This window comes from Rhinatrema bivittatum, chromosome 1 (genome assembly GCF_901001135.1).
Source record: "Rhinatrema bivittatum chromosome 1, aRhiBiv1.1, whole genome shotgun sequence".
NCBI lineage: Eukaryota > Metazoa > Chordata > Amphibia > Gymnophiona > Rhinatrematidae > Rhinatrema > Rhinatrema bivittatum.
Window position 1 is genome coordinate 594795020 of NC_042615.1, and position 24592 is coordinate 594819611.

The 24592-nt window shown below is 42.5% G+C and overlaps 1 long non-coding RNA gene across 1 annotated transcript in view; it reads right to left on the reverse strand.

Annotated features, from left to right (window-relative positions):
* LOC115100684 overlaps window positions 1–17015 on the reverse strand; it is a 41884-nt gene extending 24869 nt beyond the window's left edge. The window contains exon 1 of the long non-coding RNA XR_003859169.1: window positions 12526–17015. This is a non-coding gene — a long non-coding RNA (uncharacterized LOC115100684). The remainder of the gene's footprint in view (window positions 1–12525) is intronic.
* Between the last annotated feature and the right edge of the window lie 7577 nt (window positions 17016–24592).

Genomic DNA, 24592 nt, shown 5'->3' on the forward strand with positions numbered 1-24592 from the left:
AGAGATATAAATACTTCACTATTATGATGGCCTTGTAGATAGGTGTTCTCTCTCTTCCCCTCCCCCCCTTCCTTAACGCAAGTTATTGCAATACTACCGATGTGAAGTGTAATTCTAAAATTTCCCTAAACATGCTCCTTTTTCTTAATGTGGGCGTTATCAATGCGTAAACGCATTTTGATGAATCTAGGAGATAGTTTGCACACTTCAGAAGACCAATTAAAGTGAGAACAACAGTCACAGAAAGCTCTGTGAATAATTAGGAGACACAGCTAAGGCAAACTACCAAGCGGTCAGCCTTGTGAGAGGAGTTAAAAGAGACAGAGATCTGGATATAGACAGAAAGGGAGAGAGACAGAACCAGCTAAGGAGTCAGAAGAAATGGACTCACCCAGACTTAAGGGCAGAGGTGACCTGGCTGTCGCTTTTTTGAACATGGACTCTATAAAAGGTATTGTGGAGGAGTAGGCTAGGTTTGGCTCAAGATAATCTGAGATGACGCCCCCCCTCACACATGCTCTCTCACAGCCCCCAGGCTCACATTCTCTCACACACACATACACACACTTATTCTCATGGGGCCTTAATCTTCGCCGCAAGTGGGACGTTCTCCCCTTGCGGCATGCCGGGGCCTTCATCTTCGCTGCGAGCGGGACGTGCACCGCTCGCAGCACGTCAGGGCTCCTCCATTTTTGCCATTTTCTGCACAGAATCAATTCTGCACTGGCTGCCTCCATTGTATGCAAATACATCTCATGCATTTTCATTGTAGATATCCTGAAAATCGGGCCCATTTGTGGCTCTTGAAGACCGAAGTTGGCCATCTCTGCTCTAGGGACTTGGGGTGGCTTGTAGTTCTTTACCCAAATACCTTGCATGGAGAAATCCTGGTATATCAAAAAGAAAGTGAAAGTTGCACATGTAAAGTAATTGCTGGCACATGGAATAAAATGGTTTTTAATGCAAGTAGCTGTCTCTGAGTATCTATTCCAGAAAACTGTCAGAATGTTGCGTAGGGCCCAAGCAGTGGCATCTGACAGAGTACATGAAGCTTGAATTGGATGTGAAAGCAGACAGAAACCACTGTGTTGATGTAAGAAAAGGGGGTTACATTGTCATGATAGTGGGAGATGATCCACAGTCCACACAGCAGACTTCTGGATAGACCGAGAAATGGTTTAATGGGAGTGCTAATTGAAGTAGTCTAAATGGAAGTTGATGAGGCAGTGGATAAGGATTCCCGTGGAGTGCTCAGAGAAGAAGAGATGAATTTTGGAGATGTTAGATGGAAATGACACAATTTTGCAGTACTTTGGATATGTGTAGAGAAAGAGAGGTATCCAAGATAAAATCCAAGTTATGGGCCAAGAAAATTGAGAGGAGGAGGGTAATGCTATCCACAGAGATGTAGAAAATGGGGAGGGAGTCAGTGGGTTTAAAGTGCAGGGGTGGGGAGGGTTTGGGGCAATGAGAAGTTCCGTCTTGGCCATGTTAAGTTTCAGGCAGCGTCTAAACATCCAAGCAGCAATGCCAGACAGGCAAGCTGAGATATGGGTGTGGATGCTGGGTGGGAGTTCAGGTGCAGCAATATCTGTCAGCACAAAGGTGATAAAGGAAACCCTGGAGCGAGATAAGACTGCCAAACGAATGAGTGTAAAGAGAGACAGCAGTGTAGAGGAGGTTCCACCCAAAGGAAACATTGAAAGTGCTAGCCCTACTCACTTTGTTTTATTCTTGCTCTTTTCCCCTATATCATTCTCTTATCCCCCTCTTTTGGGGTAACAGTTGCCTTGGAAACTTAGGCTTTCGATCCCACACTCACTATAATACTCCCTATGCTAACTTTTTAGAGGGATCCTTTATCGTCAGTAGCGCACTCTTTATTAGACTCTTACTTCTTGCGGCCTTCTGAAAGTTTGGTCACTCAGCTCTAAATCTAATTACATATATATTAATTACTTCATTTAAACTTTGTGCTCTGTTGTTCACTGAAACGTGGTTGAAAACTGGGTGGTGTTTTCTTTCTTACCCAATCCTGTCTGACAGATTATTCTTTTTTTCTACAAGAGGGAGGTAGGGGGTGGTAATCTTATTTCATAAGAGCTTGCATCTTAAAGAACTCTTATTGAGATCTTTCAGGCTTGTGGATTGTCTTTTAGTCCAATTCTCCTAGCCCCCCCTTATGGACATCATTGCTGGTGTACTGTATCTACGCATTACCAAAATTTGATCATCCTGGGCGATTTCAGTGTTCATGCTGACAATTAGCTAATGACCTGGGCCTGGCCTAATGGGTTAGCTGCCCCACCCATGAGCCTGGTCATACATTAGATTTGAATTTTTTCTTCTAGCACAAATGTACTTATTATTGTTATTATTAAAATCTATTAATTGCAGATTCGATCTCCACTTCCACCTTCCCATGGACTGACCATTCTTTGATTTTATTTCATTTTAACTGTGAACTGCCTATACCTCATCAGCTTAATAGAATAATTTATTCTAGAAACCTTAAACAAGATAGATATAGGCTTATTTGCCTCCAATTTAGCCTCTTTCTCTACTGAATTTGAAAATATAACTCTTGACCAGCAAGTGAATTGCTGGAATTCCATGCTTAACATTGTCATTAATTTACTTGCTCTATTAAATCCTCATGTTATTTGTCATCACTTTTCCCATCCTTGGTATCATCCTGGCCTGCATAATCTAAAAAGACAAGTACAGCACTTTGATCGCGTGTGGCACAAGAATAAGTCTGCTGAAAACAGGAAAGAGAGGTTGATTGCTAATAAAAATTATCATTTAGAAATATTGTCTCTAAAAAATAAATATTTGACCCATGAGATTAAACTTGCAGACAATCGCCCTAAACAATTATTTGAGATGACTGCTCAGTTTTTTTAATCAGCCTGCTCTTCTTGCATCAGAGAGTTCCTCCTGTTTTGCTAATAAATTTGCGATTTTCTTCTTGGAGAAAATTAAAGCTATGTGTAGGGAATTTTCATCAGATTTTAACTCTAGAGCAGGGGTCAGGAACCTATGGCTCAGGAGTCAGATATGGCTCTTTTGATGGCTGCATCTGGCTCGCAGACAAATCTTTAATAAAAAAGTAAAAATCTAACAAAATCCCCCACCCTCCTGACGCCCCCCAAGACCTCCAAAATTAATTTACTACAACCCCCACCCTCCTGACCCCCCCAAGACCTGCCAAAAGTCCCTGGTGGTCCAGCGGGGGTCCAGGAGCAGTCCAGGAGCGATCTCCTGGACTTGAGCTGTCGGCTGCCAGTAGTCAAAATGGCGCCGACAGCCCTTTGCCCTTACTATGTCACAGGGGCTACCGCCGCCATTGGTCAACCCCAGTGACATAGTGAGGGCAAAGGGCCTTCGGCGCCATTTTGACTACTGGCAGCCGACAGCCCAAGTCCAGGAGATCGCTCCCGGACCCCCGCTGGACCATCAGGGACTTTTGGCAGGTCTTGGGGGGGAGGTCAGGAGGGTGGGGGGTTATAGTAAATTAATTTTGGAGGTCTTGGGGGGGGCATCAGGAGGGTGGTGGATTGTAGTAAATTAATTTTGGAGGTCTTGGGGGGGCATCAGGAGGGTGGGGGGTTTTGTTAGATTTTTACTTTTTTATTAAAGATTTGTCTGCGAGCCCTGGACCCCCGCTAGATCACCAGGGACTTTTGGCAGGTCTTGGGGTGGGGGGGGGTTAGGAGGATGAGGGGTTGTAGTAAATTAATTTGGCAGGTCTTGGGGGCGTCAGGAGAGTAGGGGGTTGTAGTAAATTAATTTGGTAGGTCTTGGGGGAGTCAGGAGGGTGGGGGGGTTGTAGTTAGTATGGCTCTCATGGAATTACATTTTAAAATATGTGGCGTTCATGGCTCTCTCAGCCAAAAAGGTTCCCGACCCCTGCTCTAGAGGTTCTCCCATCTCTCAAATATCAGCTGGGCCTCTGTGCAGTAATTTGTCTTCTTTCAATGTAAATTCTGCTCTGGATATTAATCTGCTATTGAAATCCCTCCATCTCATAACTTCTCAGTTCGACTCCCATGCACTCTCAGTTCTTGAAGTATGACAGTCTAGGCCTAGCTAAACCTATATTTATTATTGTTAATTATTCCCTATTATCTGGCTCCTTGCCCAAACAACTGAAAGTTGCTGGGGTATGTCCTATTTGGAAAAACCAATTTCTAGATTGCTCTATATTATTTAATTATAGAACAGTTTCTAATTTCACTGTCCTTTCCAAAATTATAGAGAAAGTAGTTTTCAATCAATTAAATTACTTTGTTACTAAAACTAATGTTCTTAATCCAGTTTCAGAAAAGGTCATAGCACAGAATCATCATTACTTGCCCTGTGGAATGACATTACACATCAGGCTGATGATGGGAAGGCGCACTCATTGATCTGTGTGGCCTTTGACACTGTCAACTACAGTCTACTTCTTAACTGAGTGGTAGAAATTGGCCTTGGAGACATGGCTTTGAACTGATTACCTTTATTTCTATCTGAAAGGTCTTTCCAAGCTGAGTGGGGTGATGAGTTGTCTGATTCCCTACCACTCTCATTTGGGGGTCCTCAAGGATCCATATGATCTCTTCTTTTTAATATTTTTCTTTCTCCTTTGGCAACTATTATTCAGGACTGTGGTTTCAGACCATTTTACGGTGGACAATATACAGACCAATTTAAGAACAGTTACTTCACTTGTCAATTTTACAAGTTGCGCGGGGGTTTTGAAAATCAATCCAGAGAAATCTAAAGCTTTATTGATCTACCAGCATTGCCCTGAATGAACTTTGGTTCCTGAGATGTTCAGTACCTCCATTTCATTAAAGGACACTAACTTCATTGGGAGTTTACTTTGATGCTAAGTTACCTATGGTTTCATATATTTTGGTTATAATTAAAAAAAAATCATTCTTTTTTCTCCAATATATCAGGCCTGGCTATGTCATTAGTTAGGTACACTAGGCCTGTGCCTAGGGCAGCAGGCTGACAGAAGATGTACTTTAGCCTTCCATTTGTGCCGAATCTCATTCAGCAGAGACTAGCTCTCCGCTGCTTGATCCAGCCCCTCCCTTTCCAGGCAGCATGCAGGGAACAGGATGAGAGGGGAGTGAACCTGGAGCACACAGAACAAAGGGGATTATTTTGTTAAATTAGGAGGAGCTAAACGAGGGTCATTAAGGGGTAAGAAGAAAGGCTGGGGGATGAGGGCAGTGTTTGTGTGTGTGAGAAAGGAGGGATGTGTGTGTGTGTGTGTGTGTAAGGAGGGATGTGTGTGTGTGTGTGTGAGAAAGGAGGGATGTGTGTGTGTAAGGAGGGGTGTGTGTGTGTGTGTGTGAGAAAGGAGGGATGTGTGTGTGTGTGTGTGTGAGAAAGGAGGGATGTGTGTGTGTGTGAGAAAGGAGGGGTGTGTGTGAGAAAGGAGGGGTGTTTGTGTGTGTGTGTGAGAAAGGAGGGATATGTGTGTGTGTGTGTGTGTGAGAGAGAAAGGAGGGGTGTGTGTGTGTGTGCGCCAGATTAAGGTTAGAGAGGGAATGCAAGGGCGGAGCAGGACCTGAGCACAATAGGGATACCTGCTTCCTCTCCCCCTCCCTCCCAACCTCACAATTCAGGTTCTGATTTCCCAGATCCTAAATTCTCCCTTCCCTCCTCTTCCTTCTCTCCAGTTCATGGAACTCCCCCCTCCCCCAACATATCCTACTCTCTCTCCCCCTTGCTCAAACCCAGAACCTCCCTTCCTCTCCCAGATTTCTGATTTCCCCTTTTCCTCGATCTTCCCCATCTCCCATCCTCCCCATTCCCTGACCATTCTACCTCTCCTCCTCCATCCCATCTTCTTTCCTTCTCATACTCCTCTCTCCCCATTCCTTTTACCTTCTCCTCACCCTATCTCTAGTCCTCCTCTTTTCTTCTTCCCACTTCTAGTCCTCTCACCCACTCCTTCTCTTCTGCCCATCCCTGAGATTTCGACTCCCAATAAAAAAATAAATTATACAGACACAGGCAAGGTTGGAAAATTACTTAATTTTTGTAACATAATATAAAAGATGGAAATGTTTACCATTGTGCTTCAGAATTTTCCAATTTTTGCCACAGAATGAACTCCTGAGCTGCCGCACTGTGGGGCTTTGCCTTTGACCTTAGTACTGGGGTGGGGGTGAGTGGGTCTGGGGTGCAACAGCAGCAAAACCTTAAATTTGTCTCTGCGTCTGCTGGTTACGACCATTTTTTAGATCTTCCCAATTTAAAACTGTTCATCCATGCTTTTGTCATTTCAAGGATCAACTATAGTAAAGCGCTGTTATTGGGACTACCTATTTCTCAAAATGAGGCAGTGAAGACATATGTTCACATGACACCCCCCCCCCCCCTCCCCAACTTGAAAAGTTTGCAATGGCTTCCTGTTGCCTGTCGCATTAACTTTAAAATACTTTGCCTAACATTTTGTGCCTTCCCTTTTGGTATTCTATTCTACCTTTCCAAATTGTTAATCCCTTATTCTCCAGTTTTGAAAAAGACTTCCTAAAGTTTTGAAAAGCAATAAAAACTTGGCTTTTTTACTGTGCTTTTGAAGACAGACATTAACCTGACAGCTTTCTTAGGGTCTACCATTTTCCAGTCAATTATGTTTGATTGTGTGTCTGTATTTTGACATTAAATGTGCTTTTGGCAATTTAGCTTGTTGTAGACAATGTATTTATTTTATGTATGTATTATTTCTGTAAGGGCAAGTATTACTGTCACTTTATTTTACCAAAACTCTCTTATAAATAAAGAGTTTAAAAAAGGGTGTAAACTTTCACCTTATCATTATAAAACACAGCACCCTTATTGTAAAAAAAAGACCCCCACCAACCAACTCCCATCTGACTCTAAAGTAAACCAACAACAAGCAAAGTCACTCTTGAAGTCTCTTCTGAGGAGGACTCAACTCCAAGCTATCCACACTGAGATCAGCATCTTGCAGACCCCCTCAGTTGTCTTCCCTTAATAAAAGGACACATAATAAACCTTTGCAATAGATGGAAACGTTACAACTGGATATTTCAACATTTTAAAAAAATATTTTTTTCATCATATCTAATGGCAGTACTGTAGGTGATTTAGGAAAATCAGTAAAGAGACAGCCTTATACCATGGAAAGATTTATTAATCAATGTAATACAGAGCCCGACTCCGGCCGAGTTTCGCCAATTAAGGCTGCATCAGGGGATGACTTCTGATGACAAAAGGAACTACATAAGTATACTCTTTGTAGTAATATTATCAAGTCAGATTTCAATCTCAAACCTGCATACAAATCTCTTCATTTCGCGAATTAACAGCATCTCTCGCTCAGAAGTGTGCAGGGGTAAGGCAAAAGTAAACCAATGTGTATTTTGCCTTTTATTTCACAACCTCTCTACCGCAATGAGACAGGTCCTTATAATGTTAATTTGCGAAATGAAGAGATTTGTATGCAGGTTTGAGATTGAAATCTGACTTGATAATATTACTACAAAGAGTATACTTATGTAGTTCCTTTTGTCATCAGAAGTCATCCCCTGATGCAGCCTTAATTGGCGAAACTCGGCCGGAGTCGGGCTCTGTATTACATTGATTAATAAATCTTTCCACGGTATAAGGTTGTCTCTGTTTTTTTTGCCTTGGCTACATGGGACCGCCTTCCGATTTGTTTTATTGGAAAATCAGTAAATCCATAAATTCTTCTTCTTTGTAGCATTCTCCAAAATTCCCATTTTACTTTGAAGTGCCACATTATCTCTAAGGAAAGCATTGAGGGCTTGTAAATGTGAAAATTCCTTCCCCCAAACAACCATTGCTTTCTCTCTGTGAAAAAAAAGGTGCCAATACTCACATGCAGAATGAATATATATATATATTTTTTTTTTAAAGACCTCAGGGCTAATGAAGCAGGTGGAGGAAAAGGTGCCAGTATTCAATACCGGTGAGTACCCTCTGGAAAAAAGAGCCCTGCAAACAACCAACCACTCATCATTTTGATCACAACATCTTGTGAGGATAAGTAGCACATCCTGTCAGTGAACTCTCCATTCTAGCCCCCGCTGCACATACCTGCCTCAAGGACACATATGGCGGTAGACCAAGCAATGGAGAAAGAAAAACTGACAGGATTTGGAGTCGTTGGAGTACTCAATTTAACAATAGCATAAAGTTTTCCCAGAGACCCCTCTGGGCCTACCCTCACTGGCTTCTAATTTTCAAAGTTTGATAACAGTCTGTGAGGGCTGCAAAAATACCTCCTTATCTGATGGCACTTTTGTTCTCTGCTGCAGCCCTTTGCTGCATTCCCTGTGATAGAGTAGGGACCACCAAAGCGCCAGCAGTCATCTCAGTCTCTGATGAAACATCTGCTGCCATGGCTGCCTCAACCAGCAGAGAGGAAGGTGAATCATCACAGGCTGCTGAGTATTACAGTGTTTGCAGGGGAAAGGAAGGGGGATCTCCCTCCTAAGCTCAGATGCCAACATCAACACAGACACCTCCACCCTGCCGGCACTTCCCCACACGTTCCAAACCAATCCAGAAATTGTACATGCTGATCAAGAGGGCGAACTGGAAGGGCAGATATAGAAGAATTTGAAGAGATCTTTCTTTTTTCGGTCTATAATGGAAAAGCCTAAAACGTGGAGCTCTGTTGAGCCAGGAATCACAAGTCAGCCATTTTAATTTAGCTCCTCCCAAACCTGGAAATTCTAAAGGCGCCGATGGAGAGTGGTTAAGATAGAAAAAAGGAGTGGTTGAGTGTGAAAGATATCAAATGATGAACAGAAAGGGGAAAGTAAAGCTAGGGAAGCCTGAGGTGGCACAACTAGGAGAAAAGACCAGGTTAAGATAATGGCCATACTCATGTATATGCCTGTAAGTGCATTCATTGAACAGCATATGTGCTGTCAGTTTGCATGAAATGTGATCCTTCTTACTGCATTCCAATATAGCCTTGCTAGCCTGTCACTCATTACAGAACCGATGTGTTCTTCTGCCCCTACCTCTTGTAAAGAAATTCAGGCCATACAGTTGCTGGGTTCTTTACGTGTGTTCACATTAGCAAACAGGACCTCTCTATGACCTACTGAATATCATGCAGTAGGCCAGCTGGATGGCTGGTTTCCTCACCAATTCCATCGTATGTGTCACACAGAAAACATAATAGAAGAAAACGGCTTCCCCAGTACAGTAACATTTATTTTACTTTGTATTTACAGTAATTGCTGGTTACTTTTACTGCCCTGTCGCATTAGATTCATCTGCTTTTGGTAAAAATAGTGCTGGAGCTCTTCAGCTCCAGGATATGATTATGTTGTCATGAAGTCAACTGGAGTAAGCCACAGCAGCTCTAACCTAATTCACTTCTAAATGAATATCAAGACAGAGAGAGAGAGGGGGTAAGTGGAGAACAAAGAGGGCCATTCTACTGTTATTTAGTAAAACTTAATTACACACTACTCATCTACAAAACAACCGAAGCATGGCACAATAATTAAATAGGTATAACATATAAAGCCTCCCTCAAACCCACCCACAACACCCCTATAAAATACAATCCCACATCACAACCGTATCTTAAACAGTTACACATTTCTTTAATAAAATAACCCGAACAGATTACCACTCAGGAAAACTTAACTCACTCACAGAATCTGCCATTACCATTGGGTAGAAAGCCACATTTTTACTGCTTTTTTAAATTGGTAATTTGAATTTCCAATCTTACATGCAGTGGGACTTCATGCCATATTTTTAAGTTAAAATATCTAAAGGCTGCGCATCTTGTAATTGAAAGACCAAATTCCTTAAGGCCCAGAAGTGCTACAAGAGCTCTCTGGGATGAGTGTAAAAGATCTTGCTGGTTCATGAGATTTTATTACACTAGCCAAGTAGGCTGGTAGTCCACGGTGAATACATTTAAACATCAGTGATAGAAGTTTAAATAGAATGATCCAAAAAGTTAGGGCTGGCTGGGAATACCATCTGGGGAGTGCCATGAGACAGCAAGACAGAACTAGGGCCGGTCTTCCGCCTACCCAGCCCTTTCCCCCTGTGGGTTGAGCCCTTGGGATCTGGGGGCCAGTAGGGCTTGTCTGCGGCACAGGTGCATCTTGGCAAGTGCTAGCAAGGGCAGGAGCTGTTACTGTAATAGAATGAGATAAGGACAAGAACTAGATCTTGAATGTAGGCAAGGCCTGGAACTGGGGCTTGAGTGCAGGCAAGGACAGATAGAACAAGGACGGGGGCAAGATACGGGCTGAGGCAGGGCAAGACCAGGACAGGACACACGAACAAGGAACACAGAACATAAAGGTCCAAACACACACTGAGGTAAGAAGGCCTGGATAGGCCATAGAGCAGGAAAAGCCTAGATAGGCCACAGAGACAGAGAAGGTCTAGGTAGGCCACAAAGCAAGGCAAAGGGCAAGAAGGCCCAGAGGTTACAAGGTAAGGCAAGGAGCAAGAAGGTCCAAAGGCCACAAAGCATGAAGCGAGAAGGCCTGGAGGCCACAAGGCAAGACAAGGGATCAGGGCAAGAAGCCTAGGCAAACTCAATACAAAGACATCAAGGCAGGGAACAACCCAGGTTATGAAGAGTTGAGGCTTGGGTGTGGTGCAGGCAAAGGGGAGGAGCTTAGCAAGGCTGGCAACAAGGTTTGTCGAGGACTCCTGATAGCTAGGAGGCAGCACCACAGGCTGAATTGCATATGCAATGAGGAGCTGACATATATAGCATGGAATGGTGCTCCAATGAGACCTCTGCTAGTGGAGAGGCATCATAGACAGGGTACAAATAGGCTGTGTAGCAGGTAAAATTGTAACGCAAAAGATCAGCGTGATATAGTCATTATTTGTTAAGCTTGCATGACTAATCATGCTGCTGTATTCTAGAATAGCTTTAACCAATGGTGATACAGTAGTCAAGGCTGCTAGTAATGTGTCAGCTAATGAAAGACAAGGACGTAGTTTAACAGATTTGTCTAAAGTAGTAAAATCCTATTCATATCACTGAGGAAATTTGAGTTTTCATGGTCAAGTTGCTATCTAAATCAAATGCAGGAAAGCATGGAAGATTTCATAGTCCACACAGTGAAGGCAAGAGTATGTAACATTCTCATTAAATGTGATTTTATTGTAAACAAAGCTCCTATAGTGAGGTTCAAGTGATTATATAGTTTGCACGTTCCCCAACATGGCTCCATGTTTTGCCCGTAGGCTGTGTCAGGAGGGATGGAAAAAAAGCACAATTGTAGATATACATACATAATCGCTGCTTTAAGTTAGCCAGGGATGGCAACTTTTAACAGGCACACCCGTGCACACTGCACTCATTTGTTGGCCCGCGCCCAGGAACACGACCATTTTATAACATATGTGCATATATGCATGCACGTTATAAAATAGGCTGACCTTGTGCATGTGTGCACAATTTTAAGGGGGAGCACGTCTTTGTGCGCAAATGCTGCTTCTACCGCGTAAGTGGGGGAATTTTAATAAATATACACGCCGATGCCATTACCAGTTTTCCCAGTTCACCCAGGTAAGGGATAGGACTTCCTAACTCCTTAGTTAAATAGCCTCCCTTCTCCCATCAGTCCCGACCTTTAAAATTCCACCAATCTGTTTGGTTTTTTGGTTTTATGACTTACATGCCATCCATAGCAGAAGTAAAGTTACACGACAGGACACCCCAGCACGCACTTACATGCTGGTTTCAAATATCCAATCCAGGAATGCCTATGCCCCGCCCAGACCAAGCCCATGCCTTGCCCCCTTTCATGAAAAAAAATTTTGTGCGCACAGTGGCTTTTAAAATCTGCTTGGTGCGTAGCGGCCCAACATATTTGTATATTTCTCGGTTTTGGTGCACGTCAGGGCTTTTAGAATTCACCTTTGAATGTTAATTTTGCTTTTTTCCATCCCTCCCAACGCATCCTAATGGCAAAACTCGGCATCATGTCAGGGGACTCACAAACTATACAATCGTTTGAACCTCACTATAGGATCTTTGTTTACAATAAAATCACATTTAATGAGAATGTGATATACTCTTGCTTCACTGTGTGGACTATAAGAGAACTTCCATGCTTTCCTACACTTGATGTTCATCTTATCAAATGTAGCGTATATATTCCCATTTGATTCACTCAAATTGCTGGCTAGCCATACTCCCAAACTTCTTACAGCATGTTTTGAGACAAGTGGTAAATCCCTTATTTTAGGAAATAATAGAAGCAGTCTTTCTTGGCAGTTAATCCACAAAATCTCTGATTGTGCTGGATTCAATCTCATCTTATTTTGAACAAACCATATTACCCAAAGCTACTAGACAAAAGTTAACATTATCTATAACATCCTTCGGATCTGCTTCCACTGGTGCCACAAGCTGTATATCATTGGCAAAAATATGACAATCTTATACGAACTATAAATTTCATTCATTGTAAAAATAAGCACTGAAGGTCAGCCCAGTGACTCAGTGGAAGAGATATGCACTACCATTCAGGGAGATCTGGGCTCGATTCCCAGCTTGGGTCTTCTACTGCCCAGGTTGCCCAAGGCTGATGATGCTGTGGAGGTAGCATTCACAGTCCCATGGATTGTAGCAGGAGGGCAGTCATAGTCATTGTTCAATGTCTGTATCTAGTGGCCGCATTTATAGCCCATGATTGCAGCACGGTCGATGCAATGACTGGAGGAAATACAAAATGGAGGAAAAGTTCCCATGTAGTTGCAAATGAAAACATATGGCACCAGATTCTAGTCCTGCCTCCACTTGAGCTGCAAACTTAAAAGGAGCAGGAAGAAATTGCCAGATCAAAAAAAAAAAATCAGTTTTGAATTTCCAGGGTAAAAACTGCTTAAAAATAAAACATTCTTTGCTACAGCTCAAGGATCCCTGCTGGATACAATAACTATTTTGAGTGTGATGCAGCACCTTAAAATGTTTTGAGAAAATGAGATGAGGAGGGTGGCATCTTATAGACTAACCAAATTACAGAGGCATGAGCTTGAGGACAGAGTCCACTTTGTCAGATGTGACAAAGTCTATAAGGTGCCATCCATCTTGACTCATTTTTGCAACACCAGCCTAACACGGCTATCCCTCTGAAGATTTAAAATGCTTGGAGTATGTCATATTTGCAGGGAAGACAAATTTCACACTTTAGTTTCAGAAAATACATATTTTAGGTTTTGACAGAGTTGTTTTGCAAACTACAAATGTGTAATCTTCACAGAAATTTTCATGTACTTACAAATCACGATTAGCAAGATAAAAATATTTCCCTATTTATTAGGGCACCACTATCCCTGGATGGAATTTAAACCATATTAAGAACTCAGGATTACTTACATATTATTCTAAATTTCTATATAAGATGCTACAGAACGATGTAGAGAAAATTTCACTGAGTGTGTCACACTTTTTTTTTCTATTGTCCCCATAATGCAAAACACCAACTGCAACTTTGACATTACCATGATTTCATTTAGAAAATATAACACAGTTAAGTCCTATCTATTGTTGTTGTTTACCTGACGAGAAATTAGTTAGTCTTTGTGGTTTTAAAACTAATTGGTCTGCTTTTGTTGTTTCAATTTAATGTTATTATGTTTTTAGTGGATACTTTAGTTAATGATATATTATAATGTTTAATGTTTCATTTTTGTTAATATTGGAAATTTGTACATCATTTAGAACCTTTGGCTAAGCAACAAATCAAATTGAAACAATAAAGGCACAAATTGTACTCCAACTACAGTTAGTTCAGTTATACAATCGTTGTTGACTCTAGAGGGAGTTATAATAGCAAAAGCTATTGCTTATTGCTGAAAAGGAACATTATGATGCCAAGGCAGAACTGCTCTATACAGTCATTTGACACTTCTGCTTAAGCCACAAAATAACAAAAATACACTGAAGAACATTTTAAAGAAACAAATGGACACAGATTGGGTTATAATTTAATTGTTAATTTTCAGATACAGAATGAATAATGTACAACCAACACTTGGACATGAGGCTGCCCATTAACTGGTCGATTTTAAAAGCTCTACATGCCCCAAAACCGGGAAACATGAGCGCGACTCAGCCTAGTGTGCGCCACGCGGATTTTTAAAAACCGTGCAAGTATGTGCGCATCTCCTGGTACGTGCACAAACATTGTTTACACGAAAGGGGCAGGGCATGGGCATGCCAGTCTGTACGCAAGTCTTTATGCGCACAAGCGCGCACCGGGGTCCCCTACTGCGTAACTTTACTTCTGCTATGGATGGCGTGTAAATTGTGAAAAAAAAAAAATAGGGTAGTCAGCAGGGTTTTAAGGGTCGGGGCTAATAGGGTAAAAGGGAGGTGAGTTAGCTAGGGGGGTTAGGAAGTCCTCTCCTTTACTGGGGCGAATTGGGAACAAACTGGGAAAAGAGGTAATTGCGTTGCCGCGTGTGCCTAGTAAAATCCCCCTCACTTGCGCGAGCAAGGCAGCATTTGCGCACACATGCACGTGTCAATATGACTTTGTGCACACGTGTACGCGCAAATAGCTGATTTTAAGACACGCGCACATGTTTTAAAATTGCCGTGTCCTTGTGCGCGAACCGGCAAACGCACGTGGGTCTTAAAATTACTCAAAAGGTAAGTTTTAACATAGATTACTCAAATTGTGCTCTTGTGCGTATCAAACATGTTACCAGATCCTTAAAGATGAATTGCTAGTTTGCAATGTGCAATTTAGGCATGCTTGGTCAATTATATATATATCAGTTATTTATTACGTGTGTGTGTATATTTATATCTATAGATATATAGATCTATAGATAGATATAAATACACACACACACACACAATAAAGAACTGAGTAACACCCCTAAATTGTTAAAGGTAACAACAATTTTACAAAGTCTTTTTAAATTTTAATATACCAAATCTAAATGTATTGCCCAAATCACTTTATACAGTTTCACATCAATATTATACAAAAAGGTTTTTTTTCTAAAACACAAAAGAATATTTCCCCCTTACATCTTTCATCATCATATCCATTCATACCACAACAGCCACACCTCACACTATAAAACTTTCACGAGTACTCCACAACTTATTGCAAATTAATCTTCTACTTAATCCCTAGATTTATCAAAATGCTATAAATACTGCGGAAATAGTGCCTGTGATTTAAAAAAAAAAAAGGGACATGGTTAGGCTAATTTCCCTGCTTCCACATCACATTTCGCTTCATATGCTGATTAATACACCGCGGGTGCATTATTGGGAAAAGGGTTTTTTATTGCGTATGCTGTTCGGGCAGAGGAGGGAGAGGGGGAGAGAGAGCCTTTACATAGGCATCAATATGCCACTATTTATATCACTATAAGGGGCACGTCTAACTCAGTGTAGTTTGGGGAGGTGGGGTAGTGTTACATACATAGTAGGAGGCACAACAGCACAGTACACGTCACTGAAGATTTTCTGTCATTTCAAACGATGAAAGGTACAAGAGGAGTTGATTTGTAATATACACTCTCTACCTAGCTTGTGTGTGTGTGTATGTATATATATATATATATATATATATACACACGTACACATATACATGCACATGTATACACACACACACACACACACAATAAAAATCTAATACACAATTTTTTAAATTTCAATTCCAGAGCCACTGAGTATGGATGACATTAATTCTCTATTCTCTTCTTCGCAATATTGCAGGGCTCCATAAGTAGCTGAGTATTTGACTTTTCTTCCCCCCATACGTTGCAAAAAGATATTCAGGGAACCATTCCATAGGTATTACATTTTTGAGCCACCGCTCGACTCTTACTTTCTGACCATATTTAAGAAAGGAATGTCAAAATGTGACTTGTCTTTTGCAGCTACCCACGGTGAGTGGCAAGATTCAAGACTCAGCCACATCAGGTTACACAAGTATGGATAGCTATATTGTGCGGCTCAGCTTAGGAAATGAAAAAAAAACAAAACAAAAAACAACCCGCCCAGCTTATGGTCAGAAAACTAGAAATCAAAAGCAGTCTTCCATTTGGAAAAATAAAATAACATTTCTAAACAGAATTTACCAGTCCTGGATAAAGGTTTTCACACAGGGCTAGGAACATTACAATCCTTTGCTTCTTTAAACCTTCCTACAGAATAATTTGGTTTTTTTTAAATGTATCAGTTTTCAGGCTTTTTCCTTAACCATGAAAATTATATTACCTGGCCAAATATCCAGTTGTAGCTGCTAGGCTAGAAATCCTGGACTGCAATCCAACACAGAATAATTTGTTTGTCATCAGTATCTGGGAAAACCTGGCTTCCTGCATCACACCTGTGTTACTATCATAGAGCAGTGTAACAAGTACAGTGCCTTGTACAAGTCTTTTGGGGTTTTTTATCCTATTTATTTGCATTTGAAGATACAAAACTAAGAAATTCATCTTGTAAAGTAATAGAAAGTATGAAACATTAACATAAGAAATATCCATCCCCAACTGATAAGCTCTTCCATTGCTAAAGTTCACCATTAAAGAGAAAGAACAAAACAGAAGATTTTCATTTATACTATATTGGAGAATATATCAGGGAACGCCCCGAGACTACTCGGACACCATTAATTTCCGGGTATAGCATCGCTTCCAAATCCTGAAGAAACTTTATTACTCAAAAGACAGAAAAACGTTGAGCTGATTCAAAAAAAGAGACATACTTCCCTCATTTAAATCTAACCAAACAATTACATGGGAATTTCAGGAGGACTATATCCCCAATCTGAACCACTCTTTGACACAACAGTAAACTGCTTTCGCCACATCAGAAAATATTCTAACCTTTATCATGACTGGGCAGGCCGATGCAAGGTAATTCTCCAGACAGGAGCAGCAAAGGGGTCAAGAGCAGAGCAGGGCAAGGCCTTCTGACCACCTCCCCCTTGGGTTGAGCCCACCGGTTCTGGTGGCTGGCAGGACTTCACATAGAACATAGAAATGACGGCAGAAGAAGACCAGTCGGTCCATCCAGTCTGCCCAGCAAGCTTCACACTTATTTTTTCTCATACTTATCTGTTTCTCTTGGCTCTTAGTAACCTTATTTTCTAATTCCCTTTCACCCCCACTATTAATGTAGAGAGCAGTGATGGAGCTGCTTCCAAGTGAAATATTAAGTTTGATTAGTTGGGTAAGCGGCAGCATAGCTCTCTGCCATGAAGCAGAGGGCAATGCTGGATATGTGTGAAGTATTAGTTTTTCTTCTCCCCTGTCGTTGAAGCAGGGAGCTATGCTGGATATGCATTGAAAGTGAAGTATGCCTTGAAAGTCACATTAACTATCATCAAATATTGAAAAGCCTAATAATTGGTAATACCTATAGCCCATGAACCCATCCCTGTTTTTTTCTTTTTTTTAATTGGGAGATGGCTGCCCTTCATCCTTCCGCTCCGTGAAGGTGGACACCTACCACTGGCCACTGGCATTCCGCTCCGTGAATGCCTCTGTGGCTACTGCCGCTCCGTGCAGTGTTTTACTACCTGCTCTTTATATGCGTCCTCTAGACCTGATGGATCCCATCCCTGTTTTTTTGTTTGTTTTTTAATTTAATTGGAAGATGACAGCCCTCCATCCTTCTGCTCCATGAAGGTGGAACACCTACCACTGGCCACTGGCATCCCGCTCCGTGAATGCCTCTGTGGCTACTGCCGCTCCGTGCAGTGTTTTGCTACCTGCTATTTTATACGTGTCCTCTGGACCTGATGGATCCACAATGTTTATCCCATGCCCCTTTGAAGTGCTTCACAGTTTTGGACTTCACCACTTCCTCCGGAAGGGCATTCCAGGCATCCACCACTCTCTCAGTGAAGAAATACTTCCTGACATTGGTTCTTAGTCTTCCTCCTTGGAGCCTCAGCTCTTGACCTCTGGTTCTGCTGATTTTTTTCTGTCGGAAAAGGTTTGTCGTTGTCTTTGGATCGTTAAAGTTTTTCAAGTATCTGAAAGTCTGAATCATATCACCCCTGCTCCTCTTTTCCTCCAGGGTGTACATATTTAGATTCTTCAATCTCTCCTCGTACGTCAACCGATGAAGACCCTCCACCTTCCTGGTCGCCCTTCTCTGTACAGCTTCCAACTTGTCCTTGTCTCTTTGTAGATATGGTCTCCAGACCGTATCTACAAAGAGACATTACTGCCTGATCACTGGCGGTGATCAGGCAGTAATGAAGGCAGGCTGTTGTCAGGGACGGAGTTAGGCAGGAAACAGGCCAGGCAAGACAGAACCAGACCATCAAGGAACTTAACAAGAGACTAGGAGGACCTCTGGTGAAAAAGGCCACTGGAAGGCCTAACAGAACAAGAAAGGCCACCAGGGGTCCTAGGTAAAGCAAGGAAGAAGGTAAAACAAGGGCAGGACAAACCAGAACCAGACTGCAGGGCAAAACGAATCGTACCAGCAAAGACAAAACAGACAATCTAGGCCACCAGGAGACCTAAATATAACAAGCACAAGGCAAGAAATATAGAACAGCCATTGAGAGGCCTAGACAGAACAAGGGTGAGACAGGCAACACACAAACAAGATAGGTTGTACACCACTTAGAACAGATTCTGTAATTTGCGGTTAATAAATGTTTTAAATAATAAAATTAATATTGTTTCTTTATTAATATATGATTTTAAAGCTGAACTTTATAATTGTTTCTGCTGCTTCCAATCCTTTATTACAATCAACTAGCCCAGTTTCAAACCCAGAAACTCTGTTAAAAGTCTCAAAATGAGCAGAAAATTGTGCAAACTGTCCCGAAAGCATCTTACCCAGACTCTCAATAGCACATCACAATGCCTCCAAAGTCCATACATCCGGTTTTGGCTTAAAGAAACCTCCACTGTGCTGACCTTGACAAACCACCCTCCATGGGTTGATGAGTGACCAACAAAGACCCGAAATCTGCTTCCTTCCCTGGTGATTCAATGAGAAATGGTCCTGGAAAGCTGGAACTACAGAATCCTGTTCCACCGGGAGCTCTACCCAAACTAGCTCCAGCAAGGTCATCATCAAAATGACGGAGCTTCACTCCTCAATTAAAAAGCCTTCAGGCATCCTCTTTTACCTCCAAGTTTCGGTCTGTGGCCCTCCTGTCGCCGCAGCAGCCCCCAGTGATGTGTCCACAGAGGGAGTCAAAGTCACTACTCTCCAGAGCACAAAATGATCCATGGACTCTGAAGCTGAAGAGTCAGGTGACTCCATAGTCTCCAGAGACGAGCTTTGCCCTTCCTCTTGACTATAAAAGCAAACAGTAGCAGATAAGGAAAAGTTCACGCAAGAGACTGGGAACATAATTAGAGAGCATAGCTACCATTATGCTCTTCCTCCCTTGTAAAAGTCTTCACGTCTTTGTATATTTTTCACATTATGCTAAAACATAAAAATCAAATTTCATTACAGTAGGAGTTTGTTTCACTGATTGACACAGCATAGAGACCTTCATGTTTGGTTTAAACCGATTTTCACACTAATTTTGTGTTTGCAGAGGAGGCACAGGCATTAGAAGCAGAAGGGCCACAGAGGCCCTGGCCCTCCAAAACCTTCTGCCAGCAACAGAGCAAGTAAAGCCTCATTGGCCTGGTGCTATCCTCCCCCTGGCAACGGCGGCCACTGCCGCTACCCCTGCCCTGATTCCAGTCACTCACCCTCCGTGCTCCTAAAATTGGAGGATCCTAGCCTTGCAGTGCTTCAGGCCCTCTTCCTCCTCCTCGGCTGCCGGTGTCTGAATAATGTTATCAGGCGCCGAGAGCTGCAGAGGGGTCCTGCAAGGCCAGGATTCTTTAAGAGCATGGAGGTGGGCAAGTGACAGCCTCGTGGCAGTGCCGGCGGCAGGGGGCACTTGGAAAGGAATAATGAGCCATCCCATGCCAATGAGGATTCTCTTCCGGGGAAGGGGGGCAATGAAAGTGAGCGGGGACAGTGAAGAAAAATGGAGGGTGGGAAGATGTGAGAGGACTGTGGTCAGTCGGGAGTAAAAGTGAGAGGATTATGGGGGGTTAGGGTGAAGGAGGTGAGTTGGGGTCAGAGTACAGGACTGAGGGGATTGTGGGGGAGGGTGGGAATGAGGGGATTAGGAGAAGGGAATTGGGGGCAGAGGGAGAGAGCAGGGGCTGAAGGAGAAGCGGGGGCAGGAAGAGAGTTAGGATGGAGGGGGAGCAGCTGGAGCAGGGGCATTAAGCTGATGAGAGGTCTGGTCATCGTTTTTGTTAGGGGTTCCTCTCTTCTCCACCTCTTCCTTCTCCTTTTGCTCTCTCTTATCCCTCCAGCTACCACCCCAAGACCCCTGCCCTCTGCAAGAAAAACAATAAATGCTTGGGAGACCCAACATAGCACCATATTATTAGGGCCGCAGAGCCTTCATTGCTTTTCTAGAGGACACAACCTTTTCCTGGCCCCCAGACCTCTTTCTCTCCTGCTTCCCTTTCAGCCCCTTCCTCTTTCTCTTCAGCATCCCACCTCTCTCCCTATCCCCAACTCCTTCTTGCTCTCTCCCCATCTCTCTCTTCAGTATCTTACATCTCTCCCCATCCTTCCCCCTTCAGCAAGCACACAGTAAATTCTGTTTGTTAAAACAATCTGCTTCATGTTTTTTTCCCCCGTCCTCACTTCTGTCCAGATATTCATCAGCAAAAATTGAGTAGTTTTTTTCCCCACCGATTCTCTCCCATTTTTATCCTTATGAAAATAAACCCTGATAAATTCCTGGAAAAAAATAAAAAATGAACATGAAGGTCCCTGCGGGATAGCACAAGTGTTCTGTAACTTCCCGGAGGTCAGACACGTGCTGGATTCTGACTTTTCTTATATAAAAACTTTATTTACAAAAGTGGCTTACCTTCAGCCACATTGACACTTGGCATCTATCTTCAGTATTCACTATTCAGTTCTCGGCATTTACTTTCAGTATTCCCATTCATTCTTTACCTTCAGAGTTCACCTTCATAGGAGCTGCCTTTTCCTGGAGACCGGAGCCTGTCTGCTCTCCTGCATCCCTTGACCCGAGGTATCCGAATCTCTAGCTTTAAAGGTGGACCAGGCTAGATGCCTGGTCCAGCATTGGTTAAGGAGGGTTTTCAGGGACACTCCTTCACACATTCTTCCCATCAGCTTGGATCTGTCAAGCTGAGCCTTTACTCCCCCTCGATATCTTCCAGTCCCCAGCATGGAACTGAATTTGGTCTGACCTTTCCCCCATGTTGATAGGTTGGGACGACGCAAGCCCCCGTGTCTAAAAGGCCCTTTCAACTTTGTATATTTTCTATACAATTCCCTGGCCGCCTTGCCAATTAAACCCAGGGTAAGGACTCCAGGGTCATCCTTTTGTATTCTAGCTAGGGGTCTCCTTAAACATGACACCATGGCCAAAACCATCCACTGAGCCCTTTTCCCAAAATCCCGCGTACTTTAAGATATATCAGGTCACTTAAACATCCTATTGTTTTTTCTGTTATCAAACTTAACAGCCCGTCGAACTGATTACTATTTTAAATGAGCCCATAGGAAGCTCCGAGTTCCAATCCTCTTTCTGGAATCCCTTCTGTAAGGCCTCCCTGGTAGCCCCCCCCCCCCCCCCCCCCCCCTTCAGGGCGCTGCTGCTTCTTTTGGGAAAACTCTGTTCTTGCTCAGAACTTCCAGAGCATGTTTGCTCTATTCTGTTTTTTATTATGCTCCTTAGCAGGCTGTAGTTCCACACTGCCATGAGAATTTCTCTCTTTTCCCTTTGCTTCATTACCAACAATTTTCTCCATCTCTTTCTCAGTCTTTTATCACTTCCTCTTCAAGCCTCTCCACAGCAGTTCTGACTGACTTCTCAGCGCTGCCTCTCTCAGGCCTCTCTTCATTGCTGCTGTTAGGCTTCTCTACACTGCCTTCCTCAGGCCAATGTCCAAAGCGCCATCATGAGCTCCTTTGCACTGGGTTTTCCTGCCCCTGTACAGTACACCTGCAGCCAGGCATCTTGCAGGGTTGCTGCGCCTCCTCTGATTTCAGGGGTTCCAAGCCTGTCTCTGGCCTCATTTCTGGACATTAGGATAGAATACCCTATTCCCATCTCCTGCCTGGCACATGCCCAGGCACCCCATTATCTTCTGTGTGTTAGCTTCAGTGTCCACATAGCCAGCCTTTTGAGCTGGGTTCCTCTCAGCAATGTTAGGTATGTCACTATCGGCATTTTCCTCCTGCACAGGCCTGTTTTTACATTCATCTGTTTCAGAATACCCTGGGTCCTCTCCTAGACCTGCTCCTAATGTCACTGGAGTCGGAGGGCTACCCCAGATTCCAGTAGTTTGATGGCTTCCATACATTGTAAAAAGATCAATAAGAATTCCCCCGTTCACATTTCTATTGATGGTCACACTCTTACGTGACCGTCACTCAATAAACATTGCACACAAAATATGGCTGTCAATTAAGGATTCTTCATATCTCGGGCTAACACATTGTTTTAGCTTGTTTAGTAATCATGCAGTTGCCTGGCCCACAAATGTTTAATCATCAATCTTTGATACCATCATTCTCAATGTTTTAGAAGTTTTGTTACATATGCACTTAAAAACTAAAAGATTATTAGAACTTATCTTGTATAGTTGACTCTTGGGTCTGGTGTCGCAAGCTCACGCTGACCATCTCCTGCTCTCTCATTGCCCACCGAAACACCCTGCACTGTCTGTGTTTTGGAAGTAACACTTCCTTCCCTCAGTGGCTTCTCTTCAGTGCTGTAAGTGGGCTACTCAAGCCGATGGCATCTTGAAAAATTTACTCTGGTCATAAAACCAGCTCAGCGGCGTCTCCCGAGTTCAAGATGGTGTCTACTAATTCAGAACCCAGCACTATGCACCTGTAATTACAATTATTTTTCCCTAATGTGCATCACTTTGCAAATATTGATTGAAATCTGGATTCTGTCAGGAAACCACACAAGACTTTTTTTTTTCTTTTTAACTTTTTTAATACTGAATATGCAGGTCCAAATCACTTTACTGTGGATTTTCTTTTTTTTTGTCACTAAACATGGAAAAGTGCAGTAATAAAAGCAGTAATTTTTTTTGCCAGCTGCTGGAAGAGGAACTACCTTAGCTAGCTTTGTTCATTCTTCAACAGATAACCCAACAGCATGTTGTTATTTCACTTTTCTTCAGGGAGCATTTTCTTGGATTAGTGGTTACCCCTGCTGCCTATAGCAATTTTAAAACAATTATTTACAAACCATTGATTTTTACTGTAAATTACAACGCCATCCCAACGACAAGCCTCATTTTTTTCTATTCGGCCTGATAATTCTTCCTTTCTTTTTCAGCTCAGCGGGAATTGTGGGGATTCTGGCATCATAAGCCTTCATTTACAGCTATCTGAGGATGTATCCCCTCTTTTAATAGACCCGCTCCCTCTTCAGTTCCGAGATAGGAAAACGTGCAACAAGGGTCCTTCTAGAACCCTGGACAAGTTTGGGAAGCTCTGATCTAAGGCAGGGTGAATCTACATTTGGTCAAGCCCCAAAGAGTCCATCCACTCACTGACCCTGGGCATATGTGGTTGGCATCAAAATTTTTAAATTGTACTCGACTTCCTCAGTGTCAACCTAGAACTGCACAAACCAATCCTGTTTAGGTAATATCAACATGGAATACCACCATCCACCTTCACAATTCCTCGCTTACCTCTTACATGTATCAAAATTACTGCATTTTAACTAAAGGGGAAAAAACAACTTTTCACATTAATAATTGAGGGGAGGTGGGAGAGAAAATGAGGGTGCTTTAAAAATCATAAGCTTTCTTCTGCAGAAACTAAACACTTTCAGATATCGCCTTACTATGACTAGCCTAAATATCAGACTAAGCAAGCAGTCAGGCTAGATATAATCACCTTAATGAGGCATGAAAAGCCTTTTGTCTTCCAGGGAAAAAAAAATACTAACAGAACAGTACTGAAACTAAAGGAAGTAGATAAACACAAGACTTAAAGAGAAACACTGTTTAAAATGTGTATTCAGCATCACTAATGAGCCTTTAACATCAAATTAATGGGGACTGGTGAAGTAAACAAGCTGTTAATGTGGATTTGCATTTAAATAGCCCCTTAAGGTCCGCAAAACTAGAAAGCATGTAAATGCGACCCAATAAGGTTCTTGTTTTAAATTCACTCATTGATTTTGATCAAATCTGAAAGTAAAAAACAACAAGCAATAATGTTGGGAGAGTGTTCACTAAATTGTTAGAGGTGGGAATTGGTGCAGAGGTAGTCTGTGAGCCATTTACCAGTAGATAAAGAACAAATGGATTCTGCACAGTATAACATGGATTGATACTTTTTTTTCCTGCTGCTTTTCCCTCATGTCCCCTGGCTTAAGATGACTGTGCTCCACCATAGATTTATTTTTATTTTATTTCCCACTTTTGCAGACACTTCAGATTACATTCAGGTACTAGAGGTATTTCCCTATCCCTAGAGGGCTCACAATCTATCAGGCACATAACAATACCAAGTGTGAAAAAACGTGCTTCCAAACTGGGCGCACATTTTTTCAAC